This window comes from Peromyscus californicus, unplaced genomic scaffold (genome assembly GCF_007827085.1).
Source record: "Peromyscus californicus insignis strain IS unplaced genomic scaffold, ASM782708v3 Scaffold_17__1_contigs__length_78620276, whole genome shotgun sequence".
In the NCBI taxonomy this organism is placed as follows: Eukaryota; Metazoa; Chordata; class Mammalia; order Rodentia; family Cricetidae; genus Peromyscus; species Peromyscus californicus.
The window spans coordinates 48965143-48981990 of NW_026294469.1; the positions used below are offsets into that span (position 1 = coordinate 48965143).

Consider the following 16848-nt stretch of genomic DNA (forward strand, 5'->3'; position numbering starts at 1 on the left):
TTCCCAGCATCCAACATGGCATCTCACAACCATCTGTAATTCCAGTTCAAGGGAAACTGATGCCCTCTTCTGGCCTCCACAGGCACCAAGCACAAATGTGGTGCACAGACATATGTACAAATAAAGCACAAACAATAAAATGTATTTTTAAACGCTGCCTCTGAACTAACTTAATTACCCTTTGTGACTCCCTCACCTCCATGAAGCAGAGGTGAGGCTTCCCTTCAGACTTCTCAAACGTACAATCATAAAACTTGCACTTGTATAACAAATTGTATTTGTTTAAAAAAGACTGTAGCAAGTTTATATAGTTTATATAGTGTTTGTATTTGCTTAGTGAATGCAAATATTAAGTTTTATCTAGCCTTGCCTCCTATGTTCACAAAAGCTTCCCAACAATCCTGCAAGGGATGTATTCGTTTCCTACTGTGGAAATGAGAAGTTAACCAGGCAGGGATCTTAAAGCTCTCAAGTACGAAGAAGGATTTTTGCTAAAATACCCAGAAGTTTCACAGTTAGCCTTTCTCCAGTCCTTCTCCAGAGGGACCTAGAGCCTTTCACAAGGCTAACTAACTGTACACTGGGAGAAAGGGAACAGCCAGACTTTCCAGGGTCTGTTGGATACTGGTTCAGAATTGACACTAATTCCAGGACACCCCAAGAAGCACTGTGGCCTTCCATTTGAAGTTGGAGATTAAGAAGATCAGGTGATTAACAGAGTTTTGACTGACATCTGACTCACTGTAGGTCCAGTGGGTCCCCAGACTCATTCTGGTGTGCAATTGGAATCAATATACTTGAAAGTTAGCAGAATCCCCACCCTGGTTCCCACTCCGGCACTCACCACCTCACCAAAGCTCCTTCCAGAATCCACAGAGCCCAGCACACAAGTTGGCAAGGCTCAGCGGCAGAAGCCAGAGCTGCCAGGCTTACCAGCTGACCCACGTTAGTCCCACCACTCTCTTCCCAGGGCAGGGCAGATTCTTACTGTTTCTGGCCAAAAGCCTTTGCAGATGTAGAGTTAAGATGGGTGTGACCTAAAACTATCAAGAGTTCCAGTTCTGATGATGGCAAAGCAAACAATGGATCAATCCTTTTTCTAAACACAACCAGAAAGGCAGGAAATGTCCTCAAAGATGTTAAAAAACGAACAAAATAATGAAGAGTTACCAGGAGACCATCTGGGAGAGGACAGAAAGCAAAGGAGAGCTTGGCAGTTAGGGGCAGCATTTTCCCTCATGGAAACCAGAGACTGAGCTGTGCCTCTGGCAGACTCGGGAGGGTAAGGGAGCGGGAGCCAAGACTGTCTAGATGGACGGGGCCGGCCTTGGAAATGGAACTAGAGCACTCAGTGCTACATGTGAGCTGGAAGTACACCAGGCCTGCCAGAAACCATGGCCTCTGTGAGTTAGCACAGTCCCCAAAATCAAATTCCTGTTCATCTGGATTTCAAGCATCACCAGGTACCTGGCCCAAGTGACTGCGTCTTCTTGGAGGCCAGAGCATCAAACATGCTGAGTTTCAGGTCGTCATGAACATACAATGTCCAGCATAAAACCAAACTGATCAGGAAGGCGAAAGAGACAGTATGGCAAGAACCAAACTATCAAAACAACAGAAAATATAGCTGGGTCAGGCATGGCGACTTGCCTATAACCCAGCACTTGAGAGACAAGGCAGAGAGTCAAGTGTTCAAGAGAGGCTTTACCTACATGTGTTCAGGCCAGCCTGGGCTCCTCCATGAGAACACTACCACTACTCATTACTATGTTTACAAAAAATTCAAGATTGTAAGTTTGCCAGAGAACATGAAAGAGAAAGAACATACTAGACTTTCTTTAAAAAAAAAAAAAAAGTACTAGAACTAATACATTGTTAGGAATGAAAAATCAATATAGGGCTTAGCAGCACTCATAGTTGAAGAGGTAACTGAAAGATGCACCACCAGGAAAATTACTTAAAATGAAACAGAATAAAATCAAAGAATGGATAACACCAAGCCAATAAGGGACCCAGGACACAATGACAAGATACAATGGATACAAAGCACAGGTAACTGGAGGTGGGAGGGGGTGGGCATGCAGAAACAAGGCTGGAATAAACAGGATGAGCAAAGACATCAATTCATACACGAAAGCCCCAGAGACCCCATGAAGATAAGCAAAATGAAGTGCATTATAAAGAATCTGTTAAGATTCAAAAATGAAGAGAAATAATAAGTTATCTTCAATTGAGAAACAACTGATTGCTAACTTTGTAACAGAAACACTTAAAAACAAAATGAGTCTTGAAACAGGTGACAAGAAATAACTCCTATGACTTATGGTGAAGCAGGATATCTCCAGATGAAAATGCAGAAATAAAATATTCAACAGCAATAGAAAACAGCAAAAGAAACCAAAGTAATGTACTTTGATTTTCTGACACTGTCTGGGAAAGAAAAAAAAAACAAAAAACAATAGTAGACTTGGCTTAATCAAAGATCAGTGTCACACTTGGAGCAGCCATTAAGTACATTGCGGGGGAGGGCAGAAACTACTTCATTTTTCTCTTTCCCAAACAAGTGTCAGAAAATCAAAGTGTATATGTATTATCAGACAAAGTAGACTTCCAGGCAAAAAGCAGGATGGCAAATACCGTAAAGATAAAATGATTTTTAATTTCTGTGTACATAATCTCAGAATTTTAAGGAGAAGTAGCCAAATTCATAGAGTGGGAGGTTACAACCCAGCTCTCTCAATCAATGATAAAACAAAGGAATTTTAAAATAACTCTGGGACACAGGTGTCTTAAGTTAATGGCTTTCTATAATGTATTATTGTGAACAGGGAAGTAAGGCTGGGACACTGCTCAGTGCAGAGTGGCTGGCCCGCATGAGCCGAGGTTCTATTCCTAGCACAGAAAGGGGAGGAGATGGGAAGGAAGAAGGCAGAAGAAAAGGTTGGGAAGGCAGGGAGGAAAAGGAAAATAGCTGAATAATTGCATTAGGATACAAGAAAACATAATATATACAACTATAAATAAATGTTGCTACAAGGTAATCGTCCCATAGAGAATTCTAAGTTGATCTCCGTGAATTCTGTCTCCTAAGAGTATCCCAATTATGCAGCCATGTGACCTAAGGTTCCATCAGCATCACGGATGTATGCAATCCTGTCCTTGCTATTTCAGCCCTTTGGCTTTAGTCCCAGATGCAAATAAAGTTAATGAAGACAATAAATAGGTAAACCTTGAAGGTTATTCATTCTCATTTAAGTAAGGCTCTAGAGGACTCAGGGCTAATAAGATTACCACAGTGAGCCTCATACTGTCAATAGGAAGCCCTTTCAATAGAGGATTTAGGAAAAGGGCCAGGAGGAGGCTCTCCTCTAGGGTCTATGACCTCCCCAGCCATGGATAATTGACTAAGATTACAGTACAAGGCACAAATTCCTTCCTAATGAGTGGTTCTTAATTCCAATTAGACACTGTTGGTTACCCCCAAGATAAGAGTGCCACTATTGCACCACCGGGGATGTACTTTTTTAGATTCATTTAATTTTATGTATATGTATGAGTACCATGTGCATGCCAAGTGCCCACAGAGACAAGAAGGTATCAGATCTCCTGGAACTGGAGCTACAGGCAGTTATAAGCTACCATGGAAGCGCTAGGAACAAAACTCAGGTCTCTAGAAGAGCAGCAAGAACTCTTAACTGCTGAGCCATCTCTCCAGCACACACCTCCCAGCATTCCCTGTGGATACAAGCACTGTGAAGTAGACATATCCACATTTCTTAACTTCACTTTTCAGCCATGGAAAGCACTGAGAGTTGACTGAGGCAAGCTACCTAAGGCACAGAGTCCCAGCAACTTAACAGACAGAAAGGAAGGAACATGGCTTACTAGGATCACATGCACATAAACCACAAACGAAACAAGAGAAATGCTGGGTCAGAAGCCCTGATGTTTGCAGTCCCATACTGGGCTCAGCCCTTTGGCTTAAGGCTCGAATACAAACGTACTAAGGTTACTTATTCCTCAATGAGGATAAGAACATCAGAAAAGAGAGGAAGAGACAAGAGAATCTGGCTGGGAGTGAGAAATTCCTCCAAGGGCACAGGGAGAGCCGGGCGGGCGAGTCAGTAGGTACAGAGACAAGACACTAGGAGGGAAATGCAGACAGCTTTGCTCTGTAGCACAGCTTCTCTACATCCCTCCACTCGGTAGATATTGAATAAACACTTTGAACTCAACAAAGCCACAAGATCTTCTATTTAGATGAAGCTATGGGAACTCTTCTAAGTACATGGAATACTTTAAAAGCCAAGGGGGATGTAGAAGGACCCTTTTCTTTACTTTAACATGCAGATGAATGTTAAAAACTCAGACTCTGAGGCTAGGCAGCTTGTGGTGAAACGCGGGCCCACTACCTTCTGGCTAAGCAACCTTAAGTAAGCTAATTGAACTTCCCCATGCTTCTGTTTACTCAGCTGAAAACAAAACCAAATATGGGAAAAAAGTATCTGCCTCGGGATTAAGAGAATTAGCTGAGATAATCACACACAGCACATAACACTGCTCTCACAGAGCAAGAGCTCTACAAATATTAATTCTTATCATGATTGGAAATTCTTGTCTGTAAAGAACCATTACCCTAAGCAAACATCCTCCCCTCCTTCAGCTAGAATCTGTTAGCATCCCAGACTTGGAAAGAACTTCCACTTTATTAACAAAGACGACAAATGGTGCTGTGGTTCAGATACAGTCTGCCTCCCAAGGTTCCTCAGTGGAACAGCACTGAGAGGTGGTACTGCCTGGGGGCAGGTTACAAATAAGGTCACGGGACACCACCTTTGAGTGCTTAGGCCAATCTTACAGAGTGGGCTTGTCACCATGAAACCAGGTTATTACATGGCAAGGCCATATCACATGCTAGCCTTTTGGTACACACATATCCCTTTCTCCTTTATGATGAGTTGTGTGCCACCATAAAGCCCTCATCAGAAGCCAGTGTCATGCCCTCAAACCTCTAGGACAGTGATCCAAATAAACCTCTTTTACAACCAATGCAGCCTCCAATATTTTGTTATATCAACATGAAGCCAACTCAGACAGAGGATAACCCAAACCAAAGATTTTTTTTTTTTAAATCAACCAACGCAGTTAATAAACTGACCTATTTCTCTGGTCCAAGTATGAAACTGATATAGTCAACCATTCAATCTAGTTGGATAAATAGAGATGGCACTGTGACTAATACCAGAGACCAAGGAGGCATAGACATACCCATAAATAAAATAGTTTTTGCCCTTAAGGAGATGAGGTATCAAGTTCGGCATATTTGACACACACCTTTGATTTCCAGTTAAAAGGAAGAGGTGGGTGAATCTCTGTCTCAAGCTAGACCCTGTCTCAAAAAAAAAAAAAAAAAAAAAGAAGTTCACTGTCAGACTGTGGTCAGTGGTAGAGCACTTGCCTAGCACGTGTGAGACCCTGGATTCAATCCCAGTACTGCAATTAAGAAAGAAAGCAGCTGAGGGACAGCTAAATAGGTAAAGGGCTTGCCTCAGAAGCATGAAGAAAGACCCAAGTTCAATCCCCGGTACTCACAGAACAAAAGCCAGGTGTGGTGGCACTTGTAATCCCAGTGCTGAGCAGATGGTGACAAGGGGCTGGCTCCAATCAGTCCCGCCCACTGGGAGAGCTCCAGGCCATGGAGAGATGCTGCCTTAAAATAAGATGGGGGTGGCAAGATGGCTAATCGGGTAGTCATTTGCCACACAAACCTGGTAACCCGAGTTCAATCCATGGAACCCACAGAAAGGTGGAAGAAGAGAAATGACAAAACGTTGTCCTCTGATCGCCACACATGCACACCCCATGGGAAACGCACATATGAGCATGTACACACGCGCATACACATATATACACATGCACTCGCATATGAACACATTATGCATACACACTATAATAATTTTTTTTTAAATAACAAGGTGATGGTGCCTGGGACGCGCTACTTCACGCCATCCTTTCATGATGATACAGCCAGGCCACATGGAGACTCCTAGAACAAACAAGTACTCAAAAAGACAGTGATCCTCACTCTCCCACTCTGCCTAAGAAAAAGAGGTCTACAAGGCAAGGGATTTTTATATGGTCCTAGGAGGACAAGTGCGGGTTCAAGAAGGAAAGAAGAGAGGTGGGCTGAGCAGAGCAGACCACAAAGCCCAGAAGTGATGAGCTGCAGGCTGTGCTGGGACATGTGGAGTCCTGGCAGCTTCGGCGAAGGCTTCGCCTCCCCCCAGCATCAGTCCCACTTGCGGAAGGGGCTGTGGTACAACACCTGTGGGTCAAATGAACTAACTAGTGGGCACAAAATAGTTTGCTGTGGGGTATTTGCTCACACTGTGTGAAAGGCACCTTCTGATTAGTTGAATAAAGAGCTGAATGGCCAATAGCTACAATAGCTAGGCAGGAGAGGTTAGGTGGGACTTCCAAGCAGAAAGAGAACCTCAAAACGCATCTAGGCACCCAGAGATGCCAGCAAGACATGGAGCAAGTCAGACGTACAGAATGGAAAAAAGGTTAAAAAAAAAAAAAAGTGGCAGAACATAGATTAATAGAAATAAGCTAATTTAAGTTATAAGAGCTAGTTGAGAACAAACCTAAAGCTAAAGGCCGAGCTTTCATAATAAGTCTCCGTGTCATAATTTGGGGGCTGGCAACCCAAAATAAAATCTGACGAGAAAGCTTGCTACAGTAGTTGAATATAAAATACCCAGGTGCCACTGAGAAGTGGTGGAAACATTAAGAGGTGGGGCCCAGTGAGAGGTCTTCCGGTGGTCTTTGGGGTAACGTCTCTGAGAGGACACAGTCCCCTCCCCAGACACCTCTCTTCCTCCCCTTTTTTTATTTTTTGTTTGTTTTTCAAGACAAAGTTTCTCTGTGTAGCCTTGGCTGTCCTGGAACTCATTCTGTAGACCAGGCTGGCCTCGAACTCACAGAGATCTGCCTGGCTCTGCCTCCCGAGTGCTGGGATTAAAGGTGTGCACCACCACCGCCCAACTCTTTCTCCCTTTCTTAAAATGTCTCCCACCTGCCACGAAGTGAGCAACTCAGTTCACCACACAATCCCTGCCACACTGCATCGCCTTGTCAGGGAGAGCTGACCATGGTGTAGAACTCCAAAACTATGAGCCAAAACCAATCTTTTCTTTTTATAGGTTGACTATCTCAGGTGTGACAGTATCAGACAGCCTAAGCACTTAGGGCAGTGCACAGGGTCATAGAACTGAACTGATCACATGAACACAGGAGGGGCAGTGGTAAGAGAGTCTCTAAAAAGAGCTCAGCGGTCCTGACAGTAGCTAGGAGGCAATGGTGGTCCAACTGATCTGAATCCAGCGGAGGCAACCACAGTGATGAGTTTGATAGCCTTTCATGTCTGCCCCAAGCTTCAACCTTCCTCTGAAGCAGCTCATCCTCAACATGGGAACTGAAGGGAAGAGTTAGCATTTGAGAGGTTGCCAGTGGTCATCCAACTGGTTTTACCACAAGGACCTATTGAGGAAGGAGGCAATAAAAGAAATGACTTCCTGCTAGCAGGCAACCTTAATTACCCCACAGCAAGAGAAAAGGCAGATAGAGGCAGGTGGCATCCTGCAGGTGTGGCCCTCATCCAGCTCTGCCAGAAGTCTGAGCAGAAAGCGAGGCAGTTGTTTCCTCTCTACCAGACACAGAGCAGAGAGGAGACAGCTCTGAGTCACTGGCACTGCGGGGGTCTGAAGATGTGTGACTCCAAATATCTTTCAGAAAGTGAATCATGGCCAGACATGGTGTCGCATGCCTTTAATCCCAGCACTTGGGAGGCAGGTGGATCTCTGTGAGTTTGAGGCTAACCTGGTCTATATAGTAAGTTCCAGGACAGCAAGGGCTATGGAGAGAGACCCTGTCTGGAAAGAAAACAAAAACACAACAAAACAGAAAGTGAACCATAGAGGCAGGGAACCAGGGAACCACTCAAGGTTTTGCCAGCATCGTGCCTTACAGGACCTCTAAGGCTCTATTCTCTGTCAAAGTTGAGACTGTCAAGGAAGAATGTGGTGTCTAACATAGAGAAAGCATCACAACTATCAAGAAGGGTCACCACCACTACGTTCAGCCTGAGGCCCCAGATGCCTGGGACCCACCAACTTATCCCACCTGCAGGTCTCACTTGCTCTTAGAAGATCAATCCTGGTTTCTACTGAAATGTTCCCAAGTTTTTCTAGACTTAATTTATTAAAATACCACTGACACCCACCAGCCATTCTTCTACCTCATTATGTTTTACTTTCTTCACACAACTTCTGGAGAGGTTCTTTGGTTGTTTAGTTGTTTTGTGTGTGCATGCACACACAAGCACACATAATGGAGTATGTTGCCATGGTGATCACAGGGAGACCAACAGACAAACTCTGTGGAGTCTGTTCTCTCCTTCCACCTTATGCAGGTTCCAGGAACTGAACTCAGACTGCAAGGCTTGCTCAATAAGCTCCTTTAACCAATGAACCATCCCAGCAGCCTTGTTTTGTTATTGTGAGAAAGGGTCTCATGTAGTCTGATCTTAGACTTACTGGCCTTTTTCAAGGTCATCCTTCTGCCTCTACCTCAGTGCAAGATTACAAACACTGCCACTATACCTAGTTTATGTGTTACTAGGGTGTCTTAGTTAGGGTTTCTATTGCTGCAACAAAACACCATGACCATAATGCAAGTTGGGGAGGGCTTACACTTCCACATGGCTGTTCATCATTGAAGGAATTCAGGACAAGAACTCAAACAGCAGGATCCTGAAGGCAGGAACTGATGCAGAGGCCATGGAGGGGTGCTGCTTACTGGCTTGCTTAGCCTGCTTTCTACAGAACCCAGGACCACCAGTCCAGATGGCACCACCTACAATGGGCTGAGCCCTCCCCCATTGATCACTAATGGAGAAAATGCCTTACAGCTGGATCTCATGGCGGCATTTCCTCAGCTGAGACTCCTTCCTCTCTGATGACTCTAGCTTGTGTCAAGTTGACACACAAAACCAGCCAGTACATGGGGATTGAACCCAGGGGTTGATGTATGGTAAACAGGCCCTCTACCAACTGATCTACATTCCTAGACCCTGCATACAGATTTCAGTCTAAAATAAGCTTGCTCAGCACTTGTTGATTTTTTTATTGGCTTTTACACCTAATCTCCTCAAATGAAGGCCGGTGAGAATGGAAGCCCTGTGTTTTGTCTATTACCACATCTTCAATATCTATCACAGGGCCCACCCAGCACATCACGGTACCAATACTGGAAGACCAGAGAGAGAACAGAAGGAGAAGGCTAGGCACGTCACATTTGGCCCCGATCCATGGAATTAGCAGAGGAGGTCCAGAAAGAACCCTGGCTCCTGCAGAAGTCTCAATAGCCATCAAAGTTGGACTGTGTCTCCAAAATAAAACTCACCCTCCGAGTTCACCATTTTCTGGCCTCTCCGTACATTTAAGGATCACGGGGGCTCCTTTCTTTCCCAGTCCACACTGTACCTAACATAGGACTGGCCTTTTAAAATCAAGTCCTCTAGGATTTCCTCCTGTTGACATGCTTGGACTGATGAACATAAATTCTAGTTTAAACCCCATTTACAACAGTAGGTAGGCATGGCTGGAGGGTGCCCACAGTGTGATCCTTTCTCTGCTCTCGGAAAAGGACAGGGAGGCTGGTTAAAGAGGAGGAGTTTCTGATGCCATGACCAGCATGAGGACATCCCAGTCACCCATTAAGTCTTAGAAATGGTAGCTCCTTCCCATTGTATAACAGCCTCAAACATCTGCCATCCTGGCATAACCATTTCACCAGGGAAATTTGTTCCAAATAAATGGGTCAAAAGAAGAAATGAACCGGGCACACAAAATATCAAAAACATGACATGAATCAAATCAGAAACCTTTCTCTAATGTCCCAAGATCCTAAAGGGGCACTCTGTTCTCATCTCACCCTGATTGATCTTACTTCCCCAAAATTCCTAATGGACTACAGACTTGTTCATTGCTTGAGTTTCTGCTCCTCTGTGGCTAGAAAATGGAAAAACACAGGCTATTTATTTCAGACATCAGAAAAGCAGCCAGAGGAGCCCTTTGAGACTGCATGTAGACTGCATTTGACCAGCCAATCACAGGGTTTCAGAAACCAACAGCAAGCCAGCAGAAGAGAAAACACAGGCCAAATCCACAGCATCCTGTTTAAGCCAGTACCGTCCGTCATTACTCAGCAGTGACTTGAACACTGCTGTGCTGGCTGACAAAGGAGACCCTCCATGGATGCAGGGACTCGGACAGCTGCAGAGCACAGAGTAGAGGGGCTAAGCCTCTGCCTCCCCGTGTGATACTACACCAGCCACTCTCCCAAAGATTGCTTCACATGTGTGGCCTGCAGAAAAATGACCCCAAGAGATGTCCATGCCTTGGTCCCCTTAGAAAGGAATTGTGACTTGCAGGGTGAGGCCATGAGAAGACAGGTAAAAGGGTTTGTGGATGTGGTTCATGTTAAGGGTGCTGTGACCGAGAGAGCACCCTGGAATATCCAGCTAGACCCAACCTATCACAGGAACCGCTAAAGTCACGTGGAAGGCTAGAGAAGGCTGCAACCCTTTAGTGCAGTCCCTCATAGTGCGGTGCCCTTACTACTATTATTTTCGTAGTTACTTCATATCTATATTTTCGCTACTGCTATGAACCATAAGGTAAATATCTGATAGTTCCGATGGTCTTAAACAACCAACCCCTGTGAAAGGGCCGGTCATCCTGTGCTTGAGACCCATAGGTTGAGAGCCACTGGGTTAGAAAGCTGTGGGAAGGACTGATTCATTGCTGGTTTGAATGAAGAAGGCAGCCGGTAGCCCAAGACTGCAGCAGCTGTCAGGAGCAGGGGGAGGCCCTCTGTTTACAGTCCAAAAGAAAATGGTGACCTTGGGCCACAACCAAAGGGAGTGAATTCTGCCAACAACTCCAAGAAGGAAACTACCCTACAGCCTCAAGAATGGCAACCCCACGATGTCTGACTTTACTCTCATGACACCCAGACAGATGCCGACCTATGGAGCTCTCCCAGAATAAGTGTTCAAAGCTGCCAAATTTAAGTCTGATAAATTGGGTCTGGAGGATGTGGGGGTTGTTGTTCTTGTTGTTGTTTGCAACTCAGTCTTTACATTTTTGTTCATTGTGAGGACAGGGAGGGAATGAGCATGCCACAGTACAGCACGTGTGTAGGTCAGAGGCAGCTTTGGGGAGTCTGTTCTCTCCTTCTACAGTGGATTCCTAGACTCAAACTCAAGTCACCAGACTTGCATGGCAACTGTTTTTACCAGCTGAACCATCTGGCCAGCCTTGTTTTCTATTTTTTTTTAATTTTGTGTATACATACACAGATTTGTAACTGTGCGTGCAAGCGTGTACACAGCAAGCCTCCAGGATCTGCCTGTCTCCACCTCCCCTTCCCTACCCACCCCACCCCATCCCCCAGTGCTGGAATCATAAGCACACAGCACCACACCCGAGTTTTTTCACATGGATTCTGGGAATCGAACTCAGGCCCTCAGGCTTGCCTGACAGACACTTCAGCCGTGAGCTATCTCCCCAGCTCTAAATACGGCAAGTTATTGACGTGCACAATTAGCTCCTAAGCAAATTCCTCTTTTTGCTTGCACCTCAGTTCTGGTATCAGTCACAACTAGGAATGAAGAACCAGATCAATTCTGAGGGTCTGGCCTGCTCTGGGAAACGGCTGGCTGTGCCTGCTGCTGCCATCCTACCACCCACACCGTTCTGCTCCACCCCGTTCCAGGATGGTCTACGGTTGAAGAACATTAATAAAAATACAGAAAAGAGTGAAATAACAAATAAAGTATGATACAACCGGAGATAATCATATTAAGTGAATTAATCCAACCTCGGAAGGACCAGGATCAGGGGCTAGAGACACAGTTCAGCAGTTGAGAGCACTTGCTGTTCTTGCAGAAGACCTGGCTGAGTTCAGTTCCCTGCACCCAAATCAGGATGCTCAAAACTACCTATAACTCGAGCTCCGAGACACCCACATACATGTGCACCGACACATATACAAACAAATAAAAATAAAATGCTTTAAAGACGAAAATTACATGTGTCCTCTCATCTGTGGACTGGACTTCATACATTACACGTGCACAGAGGATCTGAAAGTGGAAGCAAAGCTGCCCCAGAGAACAAAGGAAATGGGGGGGGGGCGTTAAGGAGAGGACAGTGAGTGTGGGAGACAATGCGCCATAATACAATATACACCTGCATGAAAATAGCCTTAGGTAACCCAATATAAATTTTTTAGTAATTTTCAAATTTTAAAAATAAAATTAAAAGACAAAGGGTAATCATTTCAAAAGTCCCGTGCTATCTTTGAAGGTGACAGATAGGGCTCTTGTTTTGTCACTTCTAACGTCCTTGATCATACCTCAGAGCAATTAAATGAAGTCTAGGAGACCAAGAAGGAAGCCTCAACACTGAGTTAAAGTTTGGGGACCTGAGAAGGTGAAGTGCAGCATGCTGATTAGCAATGTCTGCCTGGGGTAGGGGTCAAGAGGAACAACACAGGCCAGACACTTCTTATTGACTCAAACTAGTTCAGGAAGTATAATTTACTTTCCTCCTTTCTCCTCCTCCCTCTGCTACTCCATTTACCTTGATCCTGTATAGCAAGTCATATCCAGTCAGGCAACAGAATCCAAATCAATGGATAATGAAGCTCTATCTATAGACAACAAAAGTTGTAAGGGTATAGTTTGAATCAGGCTTGCTATTATCTAATGTGCAGGCAGTTCTAATTCTGATCTGGTCCCTGTCCTGGCTACCCTGCACTTAGCCTTTAATATCCTGGTCGTTCCTGAGGTTCACCTACCTCCAAAAAGAACTTTAAGGGATCTAGGGGTCCCTGGTGATCCACAAGTATTCTGGCAGATGAATTCTCACTTAATTTCTCCCATGTCATCCTGCAGTTAATGCAAGATTTGATCCCCATTTCTTCAGGGTTTGGAGAAGTTTGAAGGCTTGATATTGAAGCCAGATTGTCTGGTATCAGTATCACACTGTACCGTGCCACTGACTTCCTGTGTGACCGGAGCTCAGTTTGCTCACCTATTAAGTGGAAGGAATGACAGTCCTTCCCTAACAGGATCATAGCAGAGACTAAATGAAAGAGTATGTGGAAAAGCTGAGAATTATGCCTGTATCACAGTGAGCACCAATCAACGTCAAGTAGGCTTATCATTCCATCATTCAGAATATGTGGCTGGCTAGGGGGCTGCGGTATCACAAGGGCAGTGATGTCAGCATCTATGCTTGTCTTAGTCACTGTTCTATTGTTGGGAAGAGACTCCATGACCAAGGCAACTCTTATAAAACAAAAGAAAGCCTTTAACTGGGGGCTAGCTTACAGTTCCAGAGTCAATAGTCACTATGGTGGAAAGCAGGCAGGCATGCTGCTGGAGCAGTAGCTGAGAGAGAAAGAGACACTGGGCCTGTCCTTTTGCAACCTCAAAGCCCACTCCCAGTGACACACCTCCTCCAACAAGGCCACACCTACCCCAATCCTCTTAATCCTTCTAATCCTTCGCACACAGTTCCACTCCCTGGTGACAAGGTATTCAAATATGTGAGCCTATGGGGGCCATTCTATTTAAAACACCACACTCCTATAAACTATGGGAATGGGGAGTTTACTGGTGCCTATAATGTACTAGAAGTAAAACCAGTGTAAGGTCAAGCAAAACAAAGATCCTGTTTCCTTGGAGACACAGTTTGTATGCTTTAATCCATACGTAAGAAAGAGAAGCAGGTTTTTAAGATGAGATCACAGCAGAGCTGGAAAGCACCTGAGGTTGCCTTGGCCCCTTACCGCCTTGTCCTGTCACCCTCTGGGGTCCAGCATCTGACCCAGCCACCGGGTTTGCACTTTGGTTTGTCTCTCTGACACCTTGTTAGAGCTTTTCACAGAGTTCTCTAGCCACACCAAGGGAAGGAGGGGAAATCCCCAGACTTTCTGTGTAACAGAGCCCACAGTGAGGTTCTGAGGGGTCAGCTTCGGGGACTCCATATAGCACGACTTGTCACCCTACAGTGTGACTCACAACCCCAGGGTGGCTTTGTGACTTTTTCAGTTCTCACCACAGAAGTCTGTGACAGCCTCAAACTCAGCTGGGCTTTCTGTGTGCCTTCAGACAGTGGTGAGTATCTTACACAACCCAAAGAACACAGGCTCTGGTCACCACAGACAAATAGGCATCTGGCCCACTGACTTCCTCATTTGACATATGAGGAAGACTGGGTACAGAGAAGGGAAATGCTCCAGTCCTGGTGATTCTGAGATCTCCTGCTCCACAGAAAACTGCTCCTCCCATTCCACCCTAGGGGGGCTTTCTGTTCTCTCAGACTACCCACTGAGTGGCTCAGCAGATCGCAGAGGATGCTCTGGTGATCTTTCATAGGTGAGTGACAGCAGCTCTAGTAGCAGCCCTGGGCTTTGAGTAGTTTAGTATTCACTGTCTGCCCGCAGACCAGAGAACTGACAGCCACAGGATTCTGCTAGTCACGGAAACACACACACACACACACACACACACACACACACACACACACACACACACAGGGCTACATAAAAGCCCATCTAGACTAGTCGATCAGAAAACTTCCTGACATCTGCACAGATTTTGATGGCTCGTACCTTCTATCCTTTACTCAGTGAACTGTCTGGAGCACCTACTATCTAACAGGCCCCGTGCCAGGTCCTGGGCATGCCTCAGAATCGAGGACTGACGGACTGTCCCTACACTCAAAGAACTGGAGAGGGGCTGAGGGGTACGAAGGAACCAGTCAAACAGAAACTAAGTTCTAACATCAGAGAACCTGGAAGAGGGAGCTTGGAAGAAAGGTCCCTCTCAAAGATACTTTCACTGTGTTTTCATTTGCTTCTAGTCTGGAAGGATGTTTTCCCCATTCCACTGTGACTAAACAGTTCACTGAGACGATGATGAAGTAACCGGAGGCAGTACCTAGGCGAGAACCCAGCAGTCCTGAGGACCAACTGCCGGCTCCAGATATTCCGGACTCTGATGATCTGTTGTTTCTGGGGCTGCCCAAACCCTGCGCTGTGCTCAGGAGCACCGGGGCTCAGGCGCTGAGCTCGGACGCCCAGCCCGGGCAGCGAGCAGGAGCTGCGGTGTCTGGGGTAGAACGAAAAGGCAGGAGCAGGGAAACCCTTGAGTAGCCATCTGCGAGTGGGCAGGGTTCACCCACCCAAGCCACGGCCTGCTAAGAGGCCCAAGGCTGTGGGCAAAAGGTGGCTGGAACTTAGGACTGACAGCGGAGGTAAGGGACAAGGGTGGGGAAAAGAAACTCAGAAATACCGAGGCAGGAGAGAACACCCGGTAAGGGCTACGCTAGGGCAGTCTCCAATCGGGAGAGCCCCACAAAAGACACTCTTCAGTCTCACTCACCCTCGATCCGATCCCGATCCACACTTAGGCTTTACAAGCAGCAACCGGTGCTCTTCCAGGTCCCCAGGATCGCAGGGGATCAAGCAGCCTCAAGCTACCCCAGCTCTGGAACCTCAGCTCTGCTGGCGCCAGGAACATGCTCGGGCTCCCAAGTCCGGGAGCGCGCAACAGAGGCTGGGATGCGTGCTCAGAACTCCACGCGCCACACGGATGACTCTGGAATGCACCGCCGCTAGGGACCGCCCCGGAAAGACTGATCCCCCAGCCTCAGCGCAAAGCGAGCTCTGCTCCTCCCAGCCTCCCCAGGACCGCTGTGAAGAAAGGAACCTGGAGAGAGTCAAAACCGTGGGGCTCCCCGCCACAGTACACTCAGCCTGTAGCCTTAAACAAGTCACTTCGTTTCTCAGGGGGCTTCAGTCCTCTGTGTAGTAAACAGAGGGGCTAGCCTACAGCATGTCCCCAAGATCCTTTCCAACAGTAGTCTACTGTTGGATTCAGGCTGTACCATGTCCTGCATGTAAGATCTTAAGATCCCTTGCTTGCCTCTGTTCTGCTAAGCTGGGATAGCAGCATAGCCCTCTTATGACAACAGACTTAAAAGGACCAGTTGGTGGCCTGCCATAACACACCTCCATGTATTGTTTATTTTGTGATAACATGAAAGTCCAAGGTGATCAACACCCATTAGAATTCAGATCTGAGAGGCTGCCACTCCCTGTTTATTAGTGACCCACTTTAAACACAGGACAGTGCTAACTCCAAAGTCTCCTGCCTCACTCTATGATCCTGTGATCCATGGAATGAAGGGGGACTTCCATTCATCTTTCTTTTAATTTATTTATTTTTGAGACAGGGTCTCTCTAAACTTGCTGTCCTGGAACTTGCTATGTATACCAGCTGGCCTCAAACTAACAGAGATCTGACTGCCTCTGCCTGGGATTAAAGGCACATCAGATTTCCATCCATCTTTTTATTCTATAGCATTTCCTTCCATCTTACTCTTATGGAGGGTGGGGCACATAGGCAGAGGCCACCAATGCCTTAAAAAGTTGTGTTTCTTCCCTTTTTCTAACGCATATAGCAACCATGCTGAGTTGCCCAGGATGACATCTGATCTGGTATAAGCCTCGACTTTTATCTCCCCCCCCCCCCCACACACACACACACACTGTTTCCTCCCACTCAGAGATGAGGTCAGCAGCAATGACAAGTCATTACCAGAAGCTTTAGAGTGAGGGCCATGAGGACGAAGGGGATTAGCATGGAAAGTAACTGGAGGAAAATTCTAAGAGTCATTTTTGATCAACAGAGAAAATGTGTGGTCCTCA

General features: G+C 46.1%; 1 protein-coding gene across 14 annotated transcripts in view; it reads right to left on the bottom strand.

Moving 5' to 3' along the window:
• Smim3 (small integral membrane protein 3) overlaps nucleotides 1-16848 on the bottom strand; it is a 52688-nt gene that overhangs the window by 11635 nt on the left and 24205 nt on the right. For 4 of the 14 annotated variants that reach the window (XR_008219208.1, XR_008219206.1, XR_008219207.1 and 1 more), the window contains one exon: nucleotides 15523-15831. The exons of 6 other annotated variants lie outside the window; for them this stretch is intronic. The gene's annotated coding sequence lies outside the window, so the exon portion shown is untranslated. Of the gene's footprint in view, nucleotides 1-844; nucleotides 868-15520; nucleotides 15848-16848 lie in introns of those variants that run through there. 4 more of the 14 variants (XM_052742236.1, XM_052742235.1, XM_052742241.1 and 1 more) reach the window with 3 other exon arrangements.